At 47.2% G+C, this 25432-nt stretch overlaps 1 protein-coding gene across 2 annotated transcripts in view; it reads left to right on the plus strand.

The window, feature by feature from the left end:
• The window catches only part of LOC138522067 (RLA class I histocompatibility antigen, alpha chain 19-1-like), a 253678-nt gene extending 249120 nt beyond the window's left edge, over positions 1 to 4558 (plus strand). For both annotated transcript variants that reach the window (XR_011283228.1, XM_069635305.1), the window contains exon 8: positions 3454 to 4558. The gene's annotated coding sequence lies outside the window, so the exon portion shown is untranslated. The remainder of the gene's footprint in view (positions 1 to 3453) is intronic.
• Positions 4559 to 25432: the final 20874 nt, after the last annotated feature.

The following is a 25432-nucleotide window of genomic DNA, read 5'->3' on the forward strand; positions in this document are numbered from 1 at the left end:
GGCAGAACTTCACAGACATTCAGATGCTTCCCGAATGCCATGATGATTCCAGTTGCCGTAGGCCGGCTTCACTAGTCCTGGTGTTTAGAGCTTGTGGAACAGGGTGTTCCTGCAACTTCCTCTAAGGGAAGCCCTCAACCTCCAGAACATTCTCCCTAGGTTTGGCACACTTTATGAATGTCTAAATAAATAAATAAATAGTGAGCAGTGACAGGTTCCTCAGGGTCCAGGATCTCCGAGGAAAGGTCTCGCCCTCCTGAACACTGTGAGCAGTGGCAGGTTCCTCAGGGTCCAGGATCTCTGAGGAAAGGCCTTGCCCCTCCTGAACACTGTGAGCAGTGACAGGTTCCTCAGGGTCCAGGATCTCTGAGGAAAGGTCTCGCCCCTCCTGAACACTGTGAGCAGTGACAGGTTCCTCAGGGTCCAGGATCTCAGAGGAAAGCCCTCGCCCCTCCTGAACACTGTGAGCAGTGACAGTTTCCTCAGGGTCCAGGATCTCTGAGGAAAGGCCTCGCCCCTCCTGTACACTGTGAGCAGTGACAGGTTCCTCAGGGTCCAGGATCTCTGAGGAAAGGCCTTGCCCCTCCTGAACACTGTGAGCAGTGACAGGTTCCTCAGGGTCCAGGATCTCTGAGGAAAGGTCTCGCCCCTCCTGAACACTGTGAGCAGTGACAGGTTCCTCAGGGTCCAGGATCTCAGAGGAAAGCCCTCGCCCCTCCTGAACACTGTGAGCAGTGACAGTTTCCTCAGGGTCCAGGATCTCTGAGGAAAGGCCTCGCCCCTCCTGTACACTGTGAGCAGTGACAGGTTCCTCAGGGTCCAGGATCTCTGAGGAAAGGCCTTGCCCCTCCTGTACACTGTGAGCAGTGACAGGTTCCTCAGGGTCCAGGATCTCCAGTTCATTGAAAGGTCTTCTTAGCCTCGGCTTTTAGGGGATGGGTGCAGCCAGGAAGGAAAGTAAAAGTGAGTGGATGTGTCTCTGCCATTGGTCACTCTGCAACGGTACTAACCCCCCTTCCCGGCAGGTTGGGCAATGCGTGGGGTACTGCAGTATCGTACAGCCTAGTCACTCCTGATAAAGTCACAGACTGCGTCCATTTCTCAGCACCAGCCTAAAGAGTAACCAGACATCCTAGGGTCCATCAGGCTTCTCTGGGTACCGGATTCTCCTAATGTTACATAGGCTGCATGCCTGTGGCTCCACTGTTGTTGACAGGGGACGCCCACTTACAGTTGGGAGAGGCATGACGAGTGCTCCAGATTGAGCCCATCTCACACTAGTACCCTCCACCCCTTTTTGGTTCTGGAAGCCAAAGGTCCTTCCTCTGACCCAGATGTTTAGTGAGCCTCTTCTTTCCTAAAATGCAGATGTGGAACTTTTTGTCAATCCAGTTCCTGATCCAGCGCAAGAGCCATCATTCAGCCAACACATGAGACCCCTGTGCCTGCTGTTAGGGGTCTTGGCATTAATGTCCACTGTCACAGGCCAAGCAATCACCACAGCACTTGCGCACCAAAACTGCCGAACCAGAGAGGGTGTATTTTACCTAACACTGGGATGGGAGTAAGGGAAGTAATCCATGATGGTAAGGATCGTTGCTCAAAGTCCCAAAGTTTTCAGAGTGGCCATTGCATGGTCCAAAGGCCCACACACCCCCTGAAAATGCAGCCATGTTCAGTTCTCCAGGTTGTGGAGCATCTGGCACCCCTGGCCGCTGCTGGTGCACGATGGCCCTCCTCTGCAGTGGTCTTTGGCTTGCGGTGGCATTTTACTTCTTTTCCACCTGTTCTTGGTTGATTTTTAGGCCATTGTTGTTGCCTCTGCCCAGGGTGATGCAGCAGCTGGCCTGGCTGGTGATATGATGTGATATGATGGGTTATCTATAAAGCGCTTAATACCCAGAGGTTTCTAAGTGCGGACCCGGGGATCGAACCTGTGTTGCTCCGTATCTTCTTGCTTCCAAGGTGAGCATGTTGCCTCTAAGTTATCCTCCCTACCCCCCTCTTGGCTCAGCGTCTGTAGGTAGAGACCCCTCTAGGTCCTTCTCCACTGTCTCTCAGGTTCTTGGGTGGTTAGTGATTTTACTTGGACCCAGAATCTGGCTCCGGACTACCCACATACCTTCATCTTGCTCTCTGGGGGTCTTTAGGCTTTTGCCCTCACCACTCGCTGGGCGTGTACCTTGACTGCACCCCTGCTCAAGCCTCACAGGTATTTTCTGCTGCTTCTTAGCACCTCTCTAGCCATTGCTGTCTTGGATTGGCCAATGCTTGTTCTCTGCGTGGGACCTCTCTCCCCCTCCTGCTCCTCTCTGACCCTACTATATCGCCAACCTTTCCCTGGCATGGGTATTCATACTTTGACTTATTTTTTATTGAGCAGTCACAACCTGACTGGGAACATCCCCCCGCGCCCCTTGACCTGCCAGCGCGAGGTATGATACAGTCAATCTCGTGACTATAGAAAACACTTCTAGCTAAGGAATGTGCTCCAGAATACACCTCTGCAGATTCCCAGATACTGGTATTGAAATGCTTCTTATCACTCAGATGGATAAAGAATTTCCTCTAGAATAAACCTCTGCAGCTTCCCACATACTGGGATTTAAATACTCCTAATCACACTGATGGATAAAGAATGTCCTCCAGAATAAACCTCTGCAGCTTCCCAGATAGTGGTATTTAAATGCTTCTTATCACTCAGACTGATAAAGAATGCCCTCCAGAATAAACCTGTGCAGCTTCCCAGATACCAGTATTTAAATGCTTCTTATCACTCAGACGGATAAAGAATGTCCTCCAGAATAAACCTCTGCAGTTTCCCACATACTGGGATTTAAATGATTCTCATCGCTCAGACGGATAAAGAATACCCTCCAGAATAAACCTCTGCAGCTTCCCAGATACTGGGATTTAACTACTCCTAATCACTTAGACGGATAAAGAATGCCCTCCAGAATAAACCTCTGCAGCTTCCGAGATACTGGGATTTAAATGCTTCTCATTACTCAGACGGATAAACTGCTAAAGGCAAAGCAGGGAAAGGAAAGACAGGCTGAAGAGGGAGAATAGTAACGGGTTAAAGGCAGTAGATCCTGAAAAGGAGAAATTGGCAAAAACAACAGAAAATGAACAATAGTCTTGCAAAGTGAGGGACACGTGACTAGGCATGGCACACAAAGAACATTCTAGTTGCCAGTAGAATGGTGCATTCTGGGATTAGGCTCTAACACAACTGCTTAACTTGAAAGGCACAGAGCCATATTCTTTGCTTTCGATGACGAACGCTGGAGAACTTGCGTCACTGGTAAATAACTTTCCATTGTTGCCTCATTTTATTTGAAATCTGTGCCCTGTGTCCGGTCGCTAGCTGAAAATGATAGTGATGAAATGGGTGTCTTAAATATTCTTGCTAAAGTTGCTTCTCTAATCTCAAATATCCCTTTTTTACAGATGCAGGGACTGGGAAAGGAAGCCACTTTCAGCACCTTCTGATGAATGCAAAAACTAGACCAAGAATCCTTTGGGATCTTTGGGAATCTGAGCTCAGGCAGATGCGGGAACATTAGGATCTCCTTTGTTGCTGCTCCATGATTCTTGCTTTCATCACACCTGCTTCCACCAAAAGCGCTTCCTTTTCCTTTTATTAAACTCCTTTAAAAATTTGTATCGGGACATCAATGGGGCTTCATAATCTAGAATGATTGAGGGGTGAGAATCTTTTCTTGCATTTATTCTGATTTGTTTGTAAGCTTTGATTTTTTTGGGCAGAGCATAGTACCCTGTAAATGCATATTCTGCGCACTTCATGGTTGGCATGTAGACATTTAAGTCCAGAATTTAGAATTTGTTTAAATGTTGTGCCTTCGGAACTCTCTGAATATCCGTCTGTAATTGCATTATTTCTGTGATAGGCTGTTCAAATTCTGCCACAAGATTTATCATGTATTGACCAAAGACCCACCTGTTTCTATCCCACAAGCCCATTTACCCAAAGTCTGTGCCTAGTACCCTGCTGAGGTCTGTGGATATGGAGGTTGGAGGGGATCGGATAGGGGGGCCGAATGGCAAATCTTGGGGAGCAATAACTTTAAGACAATTATTATACACATATAGAATGAATTCTAGAGGCTCATGTGAATCATTGGACGATGCTCGTGGGCTCCGCATGCAGAGATCTAGAGAGCCCACGAATCCGGTCTCTTTAGCAATATCCATTCCAAAGTCCCCTCAATGGATAGAATGTGGCATGGTTCTGTGGCCGCGTCTATGCATCAGCTCACAGTGTAGCTCAAACCTTCATTCTCAGTTCAGAGTCATGGGTAGTCCTGGGGTTCAACGCGGGTGGGTTTGGGAGGAGAAGGCCCGCTAATCATTTCCCCATAACCAACCCATTTTCTGTATTTGGCCACGACGATCAGCGATAACCAATGTAGAATGTACAGAGGCGGGTCTGGCTGTCCTCATTTTAATTGTCTCTTTGAGGCTGGGGTTTTGGATTTTGCTGCTTATTTCTGCAATAAATTGAAGATAATAAAAAAAGAGCCTTTTTCATGTTCATATTTGTTTATTTTAGATTTGGAAGACACTGAAGCCATACGTAGAGGGCTTCATGGCACCCCGAGAGGAAATGGGGAGGGGAGACCAGCAACAGGGGGAGGAGGTGGATGCTGGAAACCAGTCAATAGCATTTCTTGGAGCATCCAGACTGAAGGATCAAAAGAAATATCGAGGCTTAATACCACCAAAAATGAAATATGCCAGTCACGAGTTCAAAAGTACATGTACAGTTTTATTGGTCAGATAGCTATCTGGCTCTCAACGCCTCACAGTGTGTACAGCAGACGCCGTGAGGAGGGAGAGTGCTGGACATTACAAAGTCACAGGTTTATATACCTTTTCCACAGTCCCAGTTACATCGTCCAGCCCATCTTCGAGTTACTTATTCATTAAGGGTTCGTAGTCAGTTCACATACCTAATGCAGATTCAAACAACTATACATTGTTCAATGTTTTCCTCAAACACTAGACATGTTTTTCTATACATAAAACACAATGGTAACATTTGTTTTCAAGCTTGAAGTTAATCCATTTTCAAGGAACTGAAGGCGAGCGTCCCCCAGATAGCACAATCCTCCCCACAATGAGAGACAATAATGGACTCTCCCAGGATGGGAATAAGGCCAGGACAAAGTGCGGGTGAGCTTAAATGGGAGTCTATCAATCAGAATAGGGCATGCAAAGAACTCTGCAAACTCCGAGAGCGCTCTGTCTGACAATAGCAAAGGCAGGCGTATATATTTACAGAATGCGTCATAAGAACCTACATGCTATAGGGGGCACAAGTTAGTAGGGATTGGGTGACGACGATTAACTATAGGTGTTGCTGCGATGTGGTTTGCCGAGGCTGGAGGACGTCACTGGTTACCCTCGTGGGTTGGGCTGGGCCTGGCAGGTCAGCTGGGCTCATCCGGACGGTGTTGTTGTGCCAGCCGTGGCCAGTGTCAGTGATGAACGTCTTTCCTGGCTTTCTGCCCTAAGGCCACGCACACCGCAGTCATTCAACATTGCAATATTATCTTTCCCTGTAAATCCTACAATTGGTTACACTACAGGTTAATGCAACACAGGAGGAATGCACCTAGAGTGGGGTCTTTTGGTGATACATGAATACATGGTTACCATCGTCCTGGTGACCGGGTATCATAGGTCGCGAGGTTGGGTCTCAGGGCATGGGACAGGCTGTCCGCGTTATCATGTCTTGTTAGAAGTCATTATGGATGTGTTCCTAATTTTACAGGGGCCATTAATCTAAGGTGAGCCGGTGGGTCGTGGAGCCTAAGAAAGGGCGCCTTTGGATCTGTGTTTTAAGGCCGGGGTTTACTGCTGGGTTGTAAATAATTCAGGTGGCAGGCCGTGGCCTTGGGTGCTGCGGGGGAATGTGAATGCTTGAAGCGGCTCCAGCCGAAATGGGGGAGGTGGAGCAGCGCGGCACAGGCCTCTGCTTTTTCGTCTGGCAGGCTTCAATGGGAGGAAGGGGGAATGGCCAAGCATGTGCTCACAAAGGTATTTTCCTTGTGTGTTGCAGATTTAGGTGGAAGAGACATAAACATTCACATAATATACAATACTCATTGAGTCTTTTCAAAGCTCACGTTTTTTTGACATTGTTAGTGCCTTTCATATGGCCATTTCGAACACGTTACTTATACGCTAAGTATTTAACAACCACAACATTTTGTTACATGTCTTTACATGTGCGGTAAGTGAGGTAGTAGTAAGGTTGGTGGAGCGCGCAGGAACAACCCGCCAATAAGACTGACGGCAGTGACACATGGTGAGCTTGGACATACATATGGTGAATTTTCATGCACCCCTTACGTGAGCTCCCAATAGGGTTGCATTTGTCTTCCCTTGCACTCTAGCAGCATTAGTTCAGTTATGGCATGGGACCTTGGGGTGCAGGCTTCTTGGTAAAACACAAAACATGAAAAAAACCCGGGACACTTTTACTATTTGCGCATAGCTACAGGGATGTGGGTGCTTCATCCCTAATGTCATATAGCACACATTCTGCCATTTTTATGGAGGTTACAGGTTTTTAGTCAGAGAGGTCGTGGAGAGAAAAGTTTCATCACAGGTGGTTTGCTCATTAGTATTTGGGGACTCTGCTTTTGTCAGGGGACCATTTTACAGTTCTTTTCCACCCAGGCCCTGCTGGCCGGGTCATACTGGAAACAGCGATACACTGCGGAAGGTGAAATGGTACAGTGTTGGTATCTAACACTAGCTCATGTCCGTCTGTTCGTGGGAACGGGCTCTCAGCGGATCTGCCAGAGAGCTGCAGCCACAGGGATAATTGAAACTCTCCAAGGGTGGGGGCCGCGCAGTGCACAGGGCTCAAACCATCTTTATTTCACAAAATGGTTTCCAGGGCCTAGCTAAATTCAACAGGTTTGGTCAATGTCTTCAGCCAGTGGCCCACCCACCACCTGGGCCCTGGTGGCAGGGGGAACCCCTGACGAGCCATGGACTTCACCGGGGGGAAAGGATGCAGGGGTCTCTTGGACCAATCCTCCCATACATTTCCCCCCTTTCGTTACTTAAGTAACGAATACTTTAAATCCTCCAATCTCCTTCACTCTTCCTCGTCAGCTATAGCGTCATCCCATGCAGGGGTGCCTTTTATGGGCATCCATGCCCTGCACACCCCTCGCAGGCTCTCTCCTCTCCTAGCATATTCATCTGGGGTGCAGGTCAGGTATATACAACCGCTCTCCCCTTCTAAGTCCACCCACACCTCCTCGTACCATTCAAGTATACAGGGCTCTTTAATTGTAGTGTGGCATAACTTATCTACTATATCCTTGTCGTGGCACATGGGCACCATCTGGAATCTTGACGTGTAATCTGTTCCTGTTTGTACCTGTACTTCCTGCATAGTTTGTATCGTACCGCGGACGTTGCCCATTGTCACCATCATCATTGCACCTTTCGGTACTGCGTTAGCACAACATCGAAGACCCACCTGGCACAGGCAAAAAATGAAAAGGAGGAACACTACAGCCGGCATCAAAAATTTAACAGTCATTCCCAGCCACGATGGGACCCAGGAGAAGATGTTGTTGAACCAAGCATCTTTCTTCTGCTCCACCTTCCATGTTCATTCTTTCTCCTAGGCTATGTACTGCTTCGATCACATGGGACAAGGAACCATTATCTGCGTCTTCGGAAGGTACGAAAGTGCAGCAGGCACTTCCAATTTTTCGGCAAACACCTCCGTCCATTGCTGTCAACAGGTCCAAGACATACCTATTTTGCATGGTCATTAGCCGCAGTGCTCGCAGTTCCACCTTTATTACGTTAAATCCTTCTTCAGTGTCATTCGCCAGCTGGATCAGCTCCCAGCGTGTGATTTGGAGCCATTTTGCATTTGCTCGTGTCTGGATGCTAGGGATGAGTGAGGCAAAGAAAGTTTCTGCAGAGCTGAATAATCGATATCTATCCGGGATCTGTGCCAGAAGCTCTGATGATGCTGTTGATATGTAGTTGGATGATCGTTTGTTTCGGGACAGCACCTCCTCCTTGTTACCGGAAGACAGGACATATACTTGTGACTCTGCAGTTGGCTGGGCCTCATTCTGCTGAGCGGTCTCTCGCATTCTCTTGCTCCCATCAATGTGGCTTTCCGGGATCACCATTAGTGCGGAATGTAGGGTGGCCAATGAGCAGTTGCCACCACAGGATTGTGGGAGGTGTAGGTATGCCTGGTTGCCACATACCCGATAAGTGTCCATGAGGGCCGCTGTCCCCTTTCTCATATCTGGGATGGTGAGGGTCTTGTTGCAATTTTTGTTTACCCCCATGATGGTTTTCCCGTCTCCCTTGAAACACAGTTCATAGTTTATTTCTTTCTGTAGCTTGAAGGGTTTTTCAATGGCCGTTACCCAAGTCAATTTTGAGATGTGTTACTTCCATACTGGTGTGCATGTTTCTTCTATCCATTGCAGTTTCTCTGGTGCCACACCTCGCAGGGCTTCAGCCTTGCACATTATCTCTTCGTCTTTCCACTTATTTTCTGAAAAAAGTGTCCCTTGTATTATAAAAAATGGCTCCTCCTTCGGATAACAGGTCTTCTCATTCTGCAGCATTTTAAAAGTCACTTCATGTGCCTGGAAGGTGTTCTTAATTCTGCACAACGTGAGATGAAGGAGACATTGGGCATCGACAACAGGCAACTCTTTGGGCAGCAATACTTTGGGTGTACCTGAAGCATGGGGAATGAGGGAGCAGACATAACAGCTCTCATTTGTGGTTTGCTTAGCCGTTGCACTCATGTCCGCATACCATTTATTTGTCTGGTGGGGGTGTCGTGGGTCTTCCATTTTATCCAACCCCAACCCGTAATATTCGTCGTATTTTCTCCTTCCCGCCTCCCTTTTCCTTCTGTTATTTCTAAGGTATTTCTTAGCTTCATGGGCGATGGACAGTGTGGGCCCCCCTTTCTCCCTCTCGCCCCCCTTTGCCCAGTCATCATATAATACTTCATATCTCGCTGTCATTTTTTCATTCTCTTTCTTCATGCTATCTAGCAGTGTGTTTTCTGTTGCAGGAGCGGGCACGCTGGTGGGGTGTTGTATAACCATGATATAACAGAGGGGTTACGATCATTTAAACTATGGGCATTGTAATTAGATACTTTTGGCGGGGAAGTTGTGCTGTTTTGCATTTTTTCCTGCAAACTTTCATTTGGCGAGATAGCAACATTAGATGGTGTCGTGTAATATCCCCATACCAGTTTAGTTCCATCCCATACCAAAAAATCACCTTCTTTAGTGTTTACAATTGCTGTTTCATTTGTCACATTAATCCCGTTATTCCCTCCCCCCTTGTTCATCTCGATAGAGATGAACGCTATAAACCAATACGTAACCAGGCCAAACAGTATTGTAAAAAATAATGTAATGCATACAGACAATCCACACTCATACGAATATCTACATCTCTCAGCTAAAAATTCTCTATATCTAATAAATCTATCCGTTGCAGGCTGCCTGTTAGTTGCCATGGTAGTTCCTGTTTGAGATATAAAAGTGCATTAAGTGCATGCATGTAAACATTTTTGTTGGCGCTACCAGTGCCAAGAGGGGTCATGGAAGGGAGATGGGTTTGGGTAGGGGAGGGCGGTTGGGATGTACAGAGAAGGGAGCAGACAATATACATATTCTTCACATTATTATTTACACTTAAATCCTTTTTTTTTAAATCTTTTATCTTTATCGATAACCTGTAATATAATGTTTCTCGTTAACAATTTTATCTGTCAGGTACACTCTTCCATTCACATGTTCACGTTCACTCATTATTTTCATTAGTATTGTTTGCTGTTGTCTGAGCCTCCTCATCCACCTCTTCCTGCACACTATTATATGCCTTTCGCACATCCGTCGAATGTATCCAATATTTGAGCCCCTTAACTTTTACAGCTGTAGGGGTACAAAATACCACTTCGTACGGTCCGTGGAACCGTGGGGCATTCCACCGGCGCACAAAGCTCCGGACATAAATGAACTCTCCTGGCATTAATTGTCCCTGTACTTCATGTTCTACATGGGATCCTGTTGTGTTTCCTTCTTCCCTTGTGAATGGTGGAGAGAGCTGCTTTGAGATTGCGCGCGCAGCCCTAGTTAGCTTCTTAAAATATTCTGTGAACTCATCTCCCAATATCGTGGCGCGTCTGTGTGCGTCTGATTGTTGGCGAAGTGGGGAATGTGCAGTGTGCATCCGTCTCCCTGTCACTATTTCGTGCGGGGACAAATGGTGGTCCTTGCTTGGCTGATTCCTCAGCTCAAACAGCGCAAGGGGCAAACAGTAGATCCAGTTTTTCTTTAATGAAAAACACAATTTTGACAGTCTCCCTTTTAACAGTCCGTTCATCTTTTCTACCACGCCATTACTTTGAGGATGATAAATTGAGCACAATTTATGTTTTATTCCCAATAATGTGGTCACTTCTTTGAAGAGCTCGTTCACAAAGTGAGTGCCGTTGTCTGAGCGAATTACGTCGCAAATTCCCCAACGCGGGAACACTTCCCTTACTAGGAACTTTGCAGCACTTTTAGCATCAGGTCGTGCACATGGGCCTGCTTCCACCCACCTCGAAAATGGGCACACAACCACTATCATGTAGCGTGCCCCATTACACCTTTTCCCCCATATCCGCGTAGTCAATGTGCAGTTCTCTGAAGGGCCCTATCGGTTTTGGAATTGTTCCCCTGAGTGTTCGTAGCGTCATTCCAGAGTTATATATCTGGCACGTTGTGCACTCCATTGTCAATCTTGATATGTGCTCCTGGAGATGGGGCACAAACCAGTCTTCTTGTATCTCTGCTGCAATATGTTGTTTGGTGTTGTGTGCTGGGAAGTGTAATTGCTGAAACGCTATCTCTAATAGTTTGACCGGCATTACTACTTTCCCTGAGTTATTTTGTCGCCATAGGAAGTCTGTTGCCGATTGGCTGCACCCTCGTTTTTCCCACACCATCTTTTCATCACCACTTGCTCCTTCCTGCAGCTCTAGTATTTGTGATATGGGCATGGCATTGTATCCTTCTGGGAGCTCTTCGCTTGTCTTTTGCTGTAATATGTACTCACCTGTTTCATGTTTTTCAAAGTATGAGGCCTCCTTGGCAGCAGCGTCCGCTGCCGCGTTCCCCAAAGACAGAACGTCTGTGTTGGACGTATGTGCTTGGCACTTCACTATTGCTACCACTGTTGGATCTTTTAGGGCCTCAATCAACTCCTTCAGTAGTTCTGCATGTTGCACTGGGGTCCTATCTGCTCTTCGAAACCCTCTCCGCCCCCATCTTGCTAGACCTCCATGTACTGTTGTCATTATGTAAGCTGAATCTGTATATATTGTTACTGCACAACCTTTAGCTGCATGTAATGCTTCTATTAGGGCAATAAGTTCAGCTGTTTGTGCTGAGAAATGTGATGGCAGGCGATACTGTACTAGTATCTCACACTCACCTTCTTCTAACCTCACCACTGCCAATCCCACATGTTTCTCTCCTGTGTTCATGTCAATCGATGCTGACCCATCCACAAAGTACACCTCTCCCTCGCTCAGGGCATTCTCGCACACCACCGTGTCCTCCCCTGTTTCCCCTGTGTAAGTTGCACAATTGTGTTCTTGCATGTCCTCTAGTGTGCATGGTTCTGTGATGAATGTTGCCGGGTTTACTGTCCTGCACCGTACCACGTGGATATTGGCGCTGGACAATATTATTTCATAGGCAGTTGCTCGCTGTGTGGTCAGTGTACTTTTTGATCTTTCAAGTATCGCAAATAATCAGTGTTCCACGAACAACGTGACAGGGCACCCCATTACTATTGTGGCACTTTTCTCAATGGCGAACGCGGCGGCGGCGAGAGATTGCTTGCACACGAAATGTCCTTGCATCACAGCATCCAATGTGCCACTATAGTAAGCCAATGGTTTGTGTCCTAGGGAAGTTTTTTGTGTCAGTACAGCTGTCATAGGTGTTTCCTTACAGTGTGAGAACAGGTAAAATTTGCGTTCATAATCCGGATTGGCGAGTACTGGAGCACTCGAAATCAACTCTTTTTAGTGACTTAAATGAGTCGCCCATCTCTTCTGACCATTCTATTTTTCTGTTCTCTTGTTGGGCCTCCTTGAGTGCTTGCAGTAATGGTCTGGTGTAGGCTGCATAATCTAATATCCATGCTCTACAATAGTTACACATTCCCAAGAATTTCTGCATCTCCTTCACTGTTGTGGGTTCTCTCACTGACCTTATTGCTTCCACTCTGTCAGGGATTATTCTTTTACCGTCCTTTGATATCAGCTGCCCCAGGTACAGTACCTCTTTCTGACAGTATTGTAGCTTTTCCTTGTCCACTTTGTACCCTTTATTAGCCAGCAGCGTCAGGAGTGTTACTGAGTCTTTTCTGCACGTTTCTTCATTCTGCGCGGAGACGAGCAAATCGTCTACGTACTGAATGATCGTGCTTTCAACTGATAAGTTACCCAGGTCTTCGTGTAGTATGCGGTTGAATATGCTTGGGCTTTCACAGTATCCCTGTGGTAATCTGCAATGTTCGTATCTCTTTCCCCCTAATGTGAATGCTGTCAGGTATCTGCTTTCTTCTGCCAAGGGGATGGAGAAGAATGCGTTTTTCAAATCGACCACTGTGAAATGTGATGCCGTTTTTGGGATGCTGCATAATATCGAAGCAGGGTTCGGGACCAAAGGGAATTCTTTCTGTATGACGTCATTTAGGGGGCGTAAATCCTGGATCATCCTCCATGCCCCTCCCTTTGCTTTTTTGATCTGGTAGATACACGTGTTACATGGGGAGTTTGAAGGCACTATTATCCCCTGTGCTAATAATGCATTTATTGTCTCTTTTATCCCTTCCTCAGCTTCACGGGACAATGGATATTGCTTCACTCGGGGCAGAATTGCCCCTTGTTTGAGCTTTATTACCACTGGTGTTACTCCATGCAGCAACCCTACATCATGGGGGCCTGTTGTCCACAAATTGTTTGGCACCAGTCGCATGTCATCGTCAAAAAACGACGGTGGCGTTCCCACGACTGCCATCAACTGGACGGGAATTTGTCTAGTCTGAATCAAAATGTCACAGGGCATTGCTATTTCCATTATTATTTCGCCATCATTTTCTGAATCAGAAAAGAGATCCTCATCAGATAAGTCCCGTAGGGCAATATTGGCATTGATGCACAGTACAGTGCGCCACTCACACCCATCTATGTCCATCCCCATCACTGCAATCCTTTTTGCTGATACCTGTACAGCATGCAAGTCTAAGGAGACCACTTACCCTGGTGCTATGTCTGGGCGCACTATTGGGCGGAAGACGAACTCTGCGGGTATTCTCCACTCCAACTTTTTTAGCTCAGGAACTACTTGGGCCAGTGTTTTTAAACCTTCAATGAGCATTCTCTCGTCCACTGGTAGGCCACGTATTTCTGGTGCAGTTGTTCGAGCCTGTACTACCAGCATTATGCGTAATGGGCATATTCCTGGTGTCGAACACACTATTCCTCTTTCTGTGAATGATATTGTCATGTTAAGCTTGCTAAGAAGGTCCCTTCCGAGCAGGTTTATTGGCGATTGTTCATAATACAGTAAGGGTGTTTTTACCATTTTACCCCCCACTGTCACATCCAAAGCTTCTGTGTAAGGAACTTCAATTACAGCCCCAGAGAACCCCTGCATCTCTAACTTCCGGTTAGATAACGGAAACCGGCCCTCCCTAATACATGATTTCTCCGCTCCCGAATCCACCATGAATATGAACTGCTTGTCTCCTATTTGCGCCCCTACCAATGGTTCCTCTGCTGCATCGTAGGTTGTAGATAGAACAGGACACGCAAGTGTTCTCTGTGGGCTGTCCTATGCTGGGTGTCTCATTGCCCCCCCCCTGGTTGAACACACTCCCCGAAACTACTGATACACCACTATAGGGGGCTGGTGCTGGGGCTCCATTTGCTGTCGTTGCGAAAGGGTTGCCTGGGGTGTAGTGCATAGAGTTGTTGTTTTGTGGATGATTCTGTGTTCTGTAGTGATGCACCTGCCTTTGCTCTGGGTACCCCTGCTCTGGTTATGATATGATATGATATGGCATTTGTAACGCGCCTATACACAAGTGTTTCAAGGTTATCTTTGTTGTTGCCCCATTTGGGAGACCATATGGGCTTCCCGGGTGGGGGTGGCCATAGTGTTCTGTCTCTGGAAATCCGTTGTTTGTTCTACTCCTGCATTCTCTGGAAAAGTGCCCCCACTTCCCGCAGTTCCAACAACTTCCCTGCACGCCTCTGGGACCTTGCCATCCATTTCCTCCCAGTCCCCCGTACCCTTGTCCACCCCCTCTTTGACCCCTGTACCCACCTTGTCCCCCTCGAGGGGCCCACTCTTGCCACTGCGGACCTCCACTCTGCTCCTGCTCGTTCCACTGCCGTTGCCCTGCTCCTGCCCAATTCGTTGCCATCCTCCCCTGTATGGCTACCAGCCCCTCCTCCTCCTCGTCTCCCTCCCTGCTGTGTGGGAGTGCGGCTACGGCTGCAGCGACCTTCACTAGCTTTGTTTGTACTAATTTTGCCTCGTCTGCCAATCTTTTCTGCGCTATCTCCTTTTCCCTCTCTTTTATTCGTTTACAGTGGTGAACTATTATGCTCTGTATTTCGGGCCATCCTTTTGCTTCAATACCTGCGATTTTGTCAAGTGCTTTTTGCACCTCTTTTGGGAGCCCCCTCTTTATTATGAAGTAGAATAATGATGTTGATTGATACCAGGGCGTGCCCGTTTCTGCTCTCCACATCTCTTGGACTCGAAAAATGTAATCCACAGCATCTTCCCCGTCATTCATTGTACATTGCATTACTGACTGCAAATCTGGGGTATCTGGAAACGTCTCTCGTAAGGCGTCCCACACCCTGGCACGTACTGTGTTGAAAGAGGCGCCATTATGGCAGTCGCAGTCTAAAGTTACTCCCGGGAATCCAGCCTTTACCCATACTCTGTCAGCTTGATCCCCAACTGCTGATACTAGCAAACTCTTCACATCGCCTATTGCTAGAGGTACCCCGGCTGTGTGTTTCTCAAATGCATATATCCACTTGCTTGCCCCTCCTGATAGCGGGGGCAGTAACTTTAACAAATTGGCCTTATCCATCTGAGCCCAGGGTATGTAATTCGGCCTCCCTCCTCCCCTGTGTATTAGTGGGAGTTGTAACCTCCCCTTTTTCGTTGTATCTGCACTCACCTTCGTTCCGTTTTTTTCCTAATGGTGCCATTTTCCCCAACCTGTTCCTTAGTCGTTCTGTCCACTCTTCGTCCATGGTCCTCCCTGAACATGCGCCATCCAACCCCTCGCTTCCCCCTCCCATTGCCATTATTAGCTTTTCACTTTCCTCTAAATCTTCTCCTATATCACACAGTAGCTCCTCTCTACCTCCTGTAGTCCTTATCTCATCATCAGTGCACACCTCCCTTCCCTCTAGTTCAAATAAACAATATCTCCCCTTTTTTCCACCCCTCTTCAATGGTTTTATTCTCACTCTGCGCTCTTGATATAGGCTCTGACCTAGCAGCATTGGTTGCAGTCCGTTCACGTATGCTTTTTATTCTTGAGAGCTCATCTTTTGCCATAGAGAGCCTGGACTCTAGGTCTCCTGTTAATTTCTCTATGTTCACTATTGGTGTACTTACCTGGTCTCGCTCTCTATGACTCTCATACGGTGGGGGTGCTGTTGGCCCTTGAGTCGTAGTGACTGTTGTTGGGGGTACATATGTTGGGTCACTGTATCCTTCTGCGGGCACTGGCTTATTTAGTTTTGGGTACAACCTAGTTACCTCTACCGGTGGCTCCCCTTCTGGTAACACCTTGTCATCTTTTGGTATCAGTAATGGATTGTCAGTGGTAGATGGCAGATCAGTACCTAATTCCCTTTTCTTCAGCGGGGGTATTTCTTCAAACAACCTCCATAGGTCTAATATTTCTCTCCTATTATGTAGCTGCTTCCCCTTGTACTTCAAACGAATGCATGTAGCTACCATATCTAAGACACTCTTGTCAAATGATCCCCCTTCGGGCCATATCTGAGTTAATCCTTCTCCCTTCAGCTCTGTGATCCACTGACCATGATATTTCTTAATCCGTTCAGCGTACCCAGGTAGACTCTTACAAATTTGTGATAAGGGTGTTTCTGCCCCCATACTTCGTAGTTGCTCGATACTGATGTATGTCTATATATATATCTTAATATAGATGTATCACCATATGAGTCTACGTATTTATGTCTTACTGAGCGTGGGGACCTGCGTGTTTTTCCGCCACCTGTACAGTATGAGAATGGCTGTGCACAGCCTCTATTCTATACACTTTATGGGGCACATACAAGAGCAAACCATCAATAACGTCAGCAATTTTACCCAACAAATCGAAGAAATAAACACTCACTTTACCACATTACACTCTTCTTTGTGATATTTCTTCTGGTCACACTTACCATAACCATACCATAATTATGCATTTCTGACCACCTTTACACACTCATTATAACAAATATGTTCTGACACATACGATGCTTACACACCCATAGGCAACACTCTATTCATAACCCAGTTTATCCTCCCTTGCCAGCTGTCCCTTTCCGTCTTACTCTGATATGTATTCGTCTCCTAGTTTTGATATAAACTTGTCTTTCTACTTAGATTATTTCTTTGTTTGTCCTAACCCTGTTTTATCCCCGTAAACCCAGAGAGAAGAATAGAAAAAATAGCAGTCACTAATGTATTCTCTGTGTCTGGTGTCCAGTCAATTCGTCGACCTCAAATTGGTCGAATGACATTTGGTCGACGCAATTTCGTCGAAAACCATTTCGTCGAATTTTTTTTTTAAATTATATATATTTTTTTGGGTGTTCGTTTAGGCAAAAAAAGGTTTTTTAAGGCAAAAAAGGGGGGTTGGGGGGGGGACCCCCCCCCAAAAAAATAAATAAATAAAGGGTTAAAATAGAAAAAAAAAAATGTCGACGAAATGGTTTTCGACCAATTTGCTTCGACCATTTGTCTGGTCGACCAATTTTTTTCGACGAATTGACTGGCAACCCTGTGTCTTCCTTTACCAGACACCTTTATCTCATTTTCTACTTCTTCATATATTCCCAGTACTAGTCAAGATAGCACAATGCGGCGCCGCCTTCCACCCCCTCGCGGAGCTAGGTTCCCGTCTCTTCATCTCTGTTCACCTCTTAATCCTAATGGCCATATGCGAAGAAAAAGCAAAGAAAGTTTAGAGTGGTCCTTAGTAGACCCAAAGTGTCCCCGTTCAACTAGCCTCGTTCCCTGTCCTATATTTCCTCCCCTACTCCCTTTATGGTTGCTCGCACTCAATACTCACGTGCCCGTCTTGAACCGAGAGTCTCTGAAACTGGGTCCGTCCAGGCAGTGCCGCCGTACGCTCAACGGTCAGCCCCGGCGAGCGGTACTCAAAGGGGATTTTTCAACCGGGATCCCGTACCCTCTCTCTGTTGAGTGGGCACTTCTGAGCGTACCGGTCGCCGTTGGCGGGCAGCCTTCCGGAGCCAGCGCACCGTGCGTATCCCTTTTCGACCGGAGATTTTCGTGCCAAAGGGGGCGGTAGGGATATATATATGTTAGCAGAAAATAATAATCACGCTTTCGGGGTCACCACTAAAGGCGAGCGTCCCCCAGATAGCACGATCCTCCCCACAATGAGAGACAATAATGGACTCTCCCAGGATGGGAATAAGGCCAGGACAAAGTGCGGGTGAGCTTAAATGGGAGTCTATCAATCAGAATAGGGCATGCAAAGAACTCTGCAAACTCCGAGAGTGCTCTGTCTGACAATAGCAAAGACAGGCGTATATATTTACAGAATGCGTCATAAGAACCTACATGCTATGGGGGCACAAGTTAGTAGGGTTTGGGTGATGACGACTAACTATAGGTGTTGCTGCGATGTGGTTTGCCGAGGCTGGAGGACGTCACTGGTTACCCTCGTGGGTTGGGCTGGGCCTGGCAGGTCAGCTGGGCTCATCCGGGCGGTGTCGTTGTGCCAGCCGTGACCAGTGTCAGTGATGAATGTCTTTCCTGACTTTCTGCCCTAGGGCCACGCACACCGCAGTCATTCAACATTGCAATATTATCTTCCCTGGTAAATCTTCCAATAGGTTATTCTACAGGTTAATGCAACACAGGAGGAATGCACCTAGAGTGGGGTCTTTTGGCGATACATCAATACATGGTTACCATCGTCCTGTTGACCGGGTATCATAGGTCGCGAGGTTGAGTCTCAGGGCATGGGACAGGCTGTCCGCGTTATCATGTCTTGTTAGAAGTCATTATGGATGTGTTCCTGTAGTGTTGCCATGATATTGGGTGTCCTAATTTTACAGGGGCCATTAACCTAAGGTGAGCCGGTGGGTCGTGGAGCCTAAGAAAGGGCGCCTTTGGATCTGTGTTTTAAGGCCGGGGTTTACTGCTGGGTTGTAAATAATTCGGGTGGCAGGCCGTGGCCTTGGGTGCTGCGGGGGAATGTGAATGCTTGAAGCGGCTCTAGCCGAAATGGAGGAGGTGGAGCAGCGCGGCACAGGCCTTTGCTTTTTTGTCTGGCAGGCTTCAATGGGAGGAAGGGGGAATGGCCTTGCATGTGCTCACAAAGGTATTTTCCTCATGTGTTGCAGATTTAGGTGGAAGAGACATAAACATTCACATAATATACAATACTCATTGAGTCTTTTCAAAGCTCACGTTTTTTTGACATTGTTAGTGCCTTTCATATGGCCATTTCGAACACGTTACTTATACGCTAAGTATTTAACAACCACAACATTTTGTTACATGTCTTTACATGTGCTGTAAGTGAGGTAGTGGTAAGGTTGGTGGAGCGCGCAGGAACAACCCGCCAATAAGACTGACGGCAGTGACACATGGTGAGCTTGGACATACATATGGTGCATTTTCATGCACCCCTTACGTGAGCTCCCAATAGGGTTGCATTTGTCTTCCCTTGCACTCTAGCAGCATTAGTTCAGTTATGGCATGGGACCTTGGGGTGCAGGCTTCTTGGTAAAACACAAAACATGAAAAAAAACCCGGGACCCTTACTATTTGCGCATAGCTACAGGGATGTGGGTGCTTCATCCCTAATGTCATATAGCACACATTCTGCCATTTTTATGGAGGTTACAGGTTTTTAGTCAGACAGGTCGTGGAGAGAAAAGTTTCATCACAGTTGGTTTGCTCATTAGTATTTGGGGACTCTGCTTTTGTCAGGGACCATTTTACAGTTCTTTTCCACCCAGGCCCTGCTGGCCGGGTCATACTGGAAACAGCGATACACTGTGGAAGGTGAAATGTTACAGTGTTGGTATCTAACACTAGCTCATGTCCGTCTGTTCGTGGGAACGGGCTCTCAGCGGATCTGCCAGAGAGCTGCGGCCACAGGGATAATTGAAACTCTCCAAGGGTGGGGGCCGCGCTGCGGTGCACAGGGCTCAAACCATCTTTATTTCACAAAATGGTTTCCAGGGCCTAGCTAAATTCAACAGGTTTGGTCAATGTCTTCAGCCAGTGGCCCACCCACCACCTGGTTCCTGGTGGCAGGGGGAACCCCTGACGAGCCATGGACTTCACCGGGGGGAAAGTATGCAGGGGAGGGGGGTCTCTTGGACCAATCCTCACATACAGAACGTACACACACATTTCTGCAAACACACGGTTTCAGCTATTCAACATTTTGTTCCACTGTTTGAACGAGGATGAAGCTATTGATACAGATAACATCTAAATTACTGTTCAGTTCAACTCTAATTTAGCTCCAAGGTTTCTTAGTGCAGGACAAACAATCCACTCTCAGCAGCCACAACATGTTTATCTGTGTTGACACAGTGCAAAGTTAATTTTTCTATACTGGAGCCGAAAACACAAAGTTTAACATGAGGCAGAAACAGGAGTTAATCAAAATGGCGGATGATTCTAACATGGCGGCGTAGTCAGCCTTATTCAGGTTCATTCAAATGCGATTTTCAATGTAATCCGAATGCGCTTAGGCCAATGTTGGTTATCAGGCAGTATTATGTGAAATATACTTTAACACAGACCAAGGTGCAGGTCTAAGTACCTGCAGGTGCAAAGTATATACATCCATAAGCTTGAAGCCAAGGTCCAGAGTACATGGGATGAATCTGGCCCATGAAGGCAGGTGAAGGTGGAATCAGGGGGTTCGTGAGGAGGGTTACAGAGGAGTTTGTGCTCAGAACAGCTGAAGCCCTACAGACTAGAAATGGTGATTCCAGACGCTGAATAAGCCTGCTTGTAGAAGAGGGGTTTAAGCATTCTTAATTTCAGTGGCTTTCTTCAGAGTTTAAGTGCATTGGTAAGTTGTTCCTTAGGGCAGAGCTAGAGCTTATAGCATGCAGACAGAGCTTACTATACAAGTGGAAATAGGATGGCTTTCATCCTGTGGTTAATCTAAGATCACAATGAGGGGTGTGGGATGAACCATGCAGAGTCATCCCTGACCCCCAGCCTAAAATCTCCTCCCATGTGACCAGGGGAAAGCAGCCGCCACCTGATCCTGACTCTGCAGATGGTCTTCTGAGGGTGGATCACATGGAAGGAGATGACTATCATGGGGATGTCACAGGTTTCCCCCCTTCTCACCTGTCTGTATTGTTTGTTTGTGATCTTCGAAGATGTCTTCTTTCACACTGTTCGTGTTTTGTATAACCCTGTGCGTAGATCCTTGGGTTCCAACGTGCAGTTCGTGACCCGTCTCCAGCAAGCATTCAGATGTCTGGGAAAAATGGCGAGGAGTGCACTCGGAGATACAAATGCGCTGGCAATCCAGGAAATGCAAAGTGAGGAAAAAGGGGAAGGATGAAAGAAGAAGAGATTCAGAGAACCGGGAACCAGGAATCAGAAGTAATCGCTGTACGAACTCCGGCCGCACACATCTGACTAATGCAAGCGGTACCGTTGAGACGTGCAGGGCCGCAGGGGTGGGTCTGCTTTGTAGAACGTAGAGCGTACAACGCGGAGACTGGCAAACAGCATTCCACGTTCAGTGGCCATGTTGGGAGTACTGCTGAGTTCAGTCCCCTATGGGTCAGGGACCACGAAGTCCAGAAGGGACACGTACGGTGGTTCATGACAGCATGCCTCCTCCGAAACCCAGTTCCTCCGGGTTTGCCCGGGTGTATAAGGTGGTACCTTCGGAGCAGTCTGGGGGCATTTATGTTTGAGACTGGTTCCCAGGTGTGCTCACTGGGACGGTACCCTTTCCACTCGACCAGATACTGTAGCTGTCCATGTCTGTACCTGGAGTCACATATTCTGGAAACCTCGTATTTTAACTGATCATTGACAATCACAGGGGTAGATCTTGGAGCAGTTCGGGAGGACTGAACGTATGGTTTCAACAGAGAAGTGTGAAAAACTGGGTGGATCCTCTTCCAAGATTCTGGTAGTCTGAGTCCGGAAGGCCACTGGGTTAATGATTTCCTTTATGGAGAAAGGACCATAGTACCGGGGAGCCAATTCTTCTTGGTAGTAAGTGTTGAGGCAGAAGTTTTGAGGATAGCCAGACCTTATCACCTATTGTGTATGAAGACCCTGGTCTTCTTTCCGAGTCAGCATAGTGCTTGGTGTTTGTTCGGGCCTTTTTGAGGTGTTCTTTTGCTTCTTTGTGTACGTTGATGAGGGTTTCAATCCAGGAGTCAACCGTAGGAACAGGGATAGGATGTGGGAGAATGGATGGTAGAACCAAAGGGTGGAATCCTTGGCTACTGAAGAAGGGGCTGGTTTTGACAGCCGAGTGATCCGAATTGTTGTAGGCGAATTCAGCCACAGGTATTAAGAGTGACCAATCGTCCTGGACCTTGATGGCGAAACAGCAAAGATATTGTTCCAGAGTTTGGTTCACGCACTCAGTAGCTCCATTGGTTTGTGGATGATAACCTGAGGATAGGGCACGTTGGATTCCTAGCATGTGACATAATTGTTTCCAGAACTGAGATATGTACTGGGGTCCTCTGTCAGATATGATCTTGGAAGGTAGTCCGTGAAGTCGGAATATGTGTTCCAGGAAGATTCCGGCAAGTTCAGAGGAGGATGGTGTAAAATGAGCCATGTGAGTGAATAAATCAATGGTAACCATGATAGTTGTGTATCCCCTGGAAGGTGGTAGTTCCACAATAAAGTCCGTAGCAATGAATTTCCAGGTCTTGTTGGCAGCGCTGGTTGGAGCAGGAGACCTGCCAGTTTCTTATTGTCATGCTTGTTTTGAGTGCAGACTGCACAGGTTTGGATGTAATGCTGGACATCATCCTTCATCTTCGGCCACCAAAACTGTCTTTGTATTAGACTGTCATGTCCCAAGTCGGTAGACGTCTGTGGGACCGCTGGCATTTAAACAGCCATAATAGTGCAGTTTTTTTCTAGGAATCACATCGAGCGGTCTAGTTGTTCTGACACTGTCCGCCGACAGGTATATCTTCCCTCCCCTTCCGGCGGACAGTGCGTTGCAACCCTTGGCTCGGCGTCCCGCTTTTCCTCTTTGGGAGGCATCAATAGTTTTTTCCGCTCCATTACACACTGTACCCTGTCTTTTGCTCTCCTCTCTTTCCCCCGCTACAGCGCCCTTTGCTTTCCGTTCTTCCCCTTCTTAGTTGCTCCCCGCTCCTCTCTTTCCTTCGTTGCTTTTCTTCGTTGTTTCTCTTGGTAGTGTATTTTCTCTGGCACTCCGGCCACTCCCGCTCTGCAACACCCTGACTCACCTTCATTTCGTTATTGCTGCTCCTGGTATATTTGTGTCTTTCTTCTGTCCGCCATTCGCCATCCGCTCCGCTCCTTGGCAAGATACTCACACGGCTGTTCTCTGAAACCCAGTCTCCACGGTAGCTCCATCAGAGACTCAACGACATACGAGGAAAGGGTTTTTTTGTGCCTATGGGCTTTTTCCCCTGTTACGGCTGTTCCGGAAAGGGGCCCCTGGGTTGTTGTTATCAACTCCCACAGTGGCTTCATCCCGTGACAAGCCACATCTGCAAATAAAAAAAAGAAGCATATGGGAAAGGAGGCTACAGAAATTACAGCAGGAGGCTCCGGATTCAGGTGAGGAGGAGGGTGATTTGCTTCAAACCATTAAAGAAGGCAGTAGCGCTGACATAGACGAAGGGTGTTGGTGATGCGACGGTGTCCTGTATAAAGGGTATCATGACATAGGCTTGTGATCTTTTGTCATAGTCTCTGAGTGGGGATGACCAGGCAATTGTCCTTGAATAAATATCCACCCTTCGTCTTGAGGTTCCATCGATTCTTTCCACTAAACTCCTTCCAGATTTCAGAGGACTGAGTTTCAATCTGAATGTCTTCTAGGAGACTGATTGCTTGGGCAACAAATATTGTGTGAGGAAACATCTTTGGGAAGGATCGGTCTTCAAGAATTTCGTAGTCAGGACGTCGGGATAAGGCGTCGGCTATTATATTGTGTGTTCCAGGAACATGATGGATTTGAAACTGGTACTGGGCAAAGGAGAAGGCCCAATGGGCATGACGACTGTTCCTACATTCCAGAGATTGCAGGAATTGAAGATTCCGATGGTCCGTGCGGACCTGAACAGGATGTTTCACTGCCAGGAGTAGATGATGCCAGTCTGTGAAGGCTTGACGGATATGATATGATATGATATGGCATGGCTAGTAGTTCCTTTTCCAAAACAGAATAGTGGGTTTCGCTAGGTGCGAGAAAGGTAGGCGATGGGGTGTTCTAGCTTGTCATCAAATTCCTGTTTCAGGACTACCCCGATGGCGTAGTTAGAGGCATCAGTTTCCACTGATCAATGTCAGGTTGGGCCAGGATGGGGGCTTGTGTCAAGAACCGAGGCTTCCTCCCCCAACTCCTCACCTGGTTCTTCTGGGAAGGATTCGTTAGGATTGGCCTCTGGCTTCTTCTGATCCCTTCTCCTTGAGGGAGTCTTGTCCTTTGGAGTTCGGACCTTCTTATCGTGTAGGTAGGGTCTGGCCCCTCCGGAGGCCACCTTGGCAGAGATGTAACTCTGACCTCGGGGATCCCCAGAGGGCCAGTCCTAATCTCCAGGGAAAAAGCACGAATGCAGAAAAAACCCTGTTTCCGAATGGGCTCTGATAGGGGACAGTCGGTTCCTCTCAATCGACAAGGAAGGCGTTGTTTGCTCCACACCAAAAAGGAATGCTGGTTGAGTAGATTTCTGATTCCACTATTGTCCAGACTGTAGGGAGTTTAAATGGAAGAGAACACCAGAAGTTCTCCAAATTGAATGCTGAGATGAGTAAAGGATATAAGGAGAAAAGGCAACACCACGTGATAAGTGACAGAAGATGATATAAATAGGATTAGTGTGAAAAGAATATCCTGAGCAGGTTGTGAAAGGCTGACTGAAAGGAAATAGAAATGTAGACGGATATGTTCCGATAAAGCAAGAGCTAAAGGTTCCCAGGGTGTAGTCTGAGCAGCAAGGACCCAACAAGTGAAAGGCAAAGGCAGCGCCGATAGAAGTATTAAATACCGGCGCCTACAATACAAAATGAAATAATAAAGGAAAGGCAGAGTAGCGAATGGAACGAGAGCTAAGGAAGACAAACTAAGGGCAAAGGCACAGAACCAGGCGGCACTGAGACACCGTGAGTAGAAGGAAAAAGAAGATAAGGCGGAGAGCAAACAGAACAAACGGACAAAAGAGGCACGGGTAGGAAGGAGGAGAGAGGCTAGGGTAAGATTCAAGGCGGTAAGTAAGTTCGCTGTAGGAACGCAAGGATCCACAGAAGAAACTCCAACACACGAACCGAGCGTTGACAAACAGATGGTGACAAACAGATAGATAGACTGGAGCGCGCGTCGATCATAGCCTCCAGCGCTTCCACAATCTCCAGTTCCTGACAGCTTGTGTAAACTTCGAATTTAACCGTTGAAACGCCTCATCTTGGACTGCTGTCCAGTGAAAGGGTGTATCCTTCTTCAACAATGTAACGATCGGATGTACAATCTCAGAAAAAGAAGGTACGAATTTCCGGTAGAAGTTAGCAAGCCCCAGGAAGGATTGAATTTGTTTCATAGTAGTTGGAACAGGCCAGGATAGAATAAAGTCTACTTTCGAGCGGTCCATTCCAATTCCCTCTGGGCTGAGGACGATTCTGAGATAGTGAACAGTAGACACATGGAAAAGGCATTTCTCGGGTTTAGCCAGGAGCTTATGTTCACGCAGACGTTGTAAAACTGCTTTAACATTTTCTTCATGCTTCAGATGGTCCTTGGAGTATATCAGTATGTCGTCCAGGTATACTAGGACGAAGAGGAACAGCATATCGGAGAACAC

The sequence above is a fragment of the Ambystoma mexicanum genome, chromosome 13 (genome assembly GCF_040938575.1).
Source record: "Ambystoma mexicanum isolate Mex_15411 chromosome 13, UKY_AmexF1_1, whole genome shotgun sequence".
Taxonomy (NCBI): Eukaryota; Metazoa; Chordata; class Amphibia; order Caudata; family Ambystomatidae; genus Ambystoma; species Ambystoma mexicanum.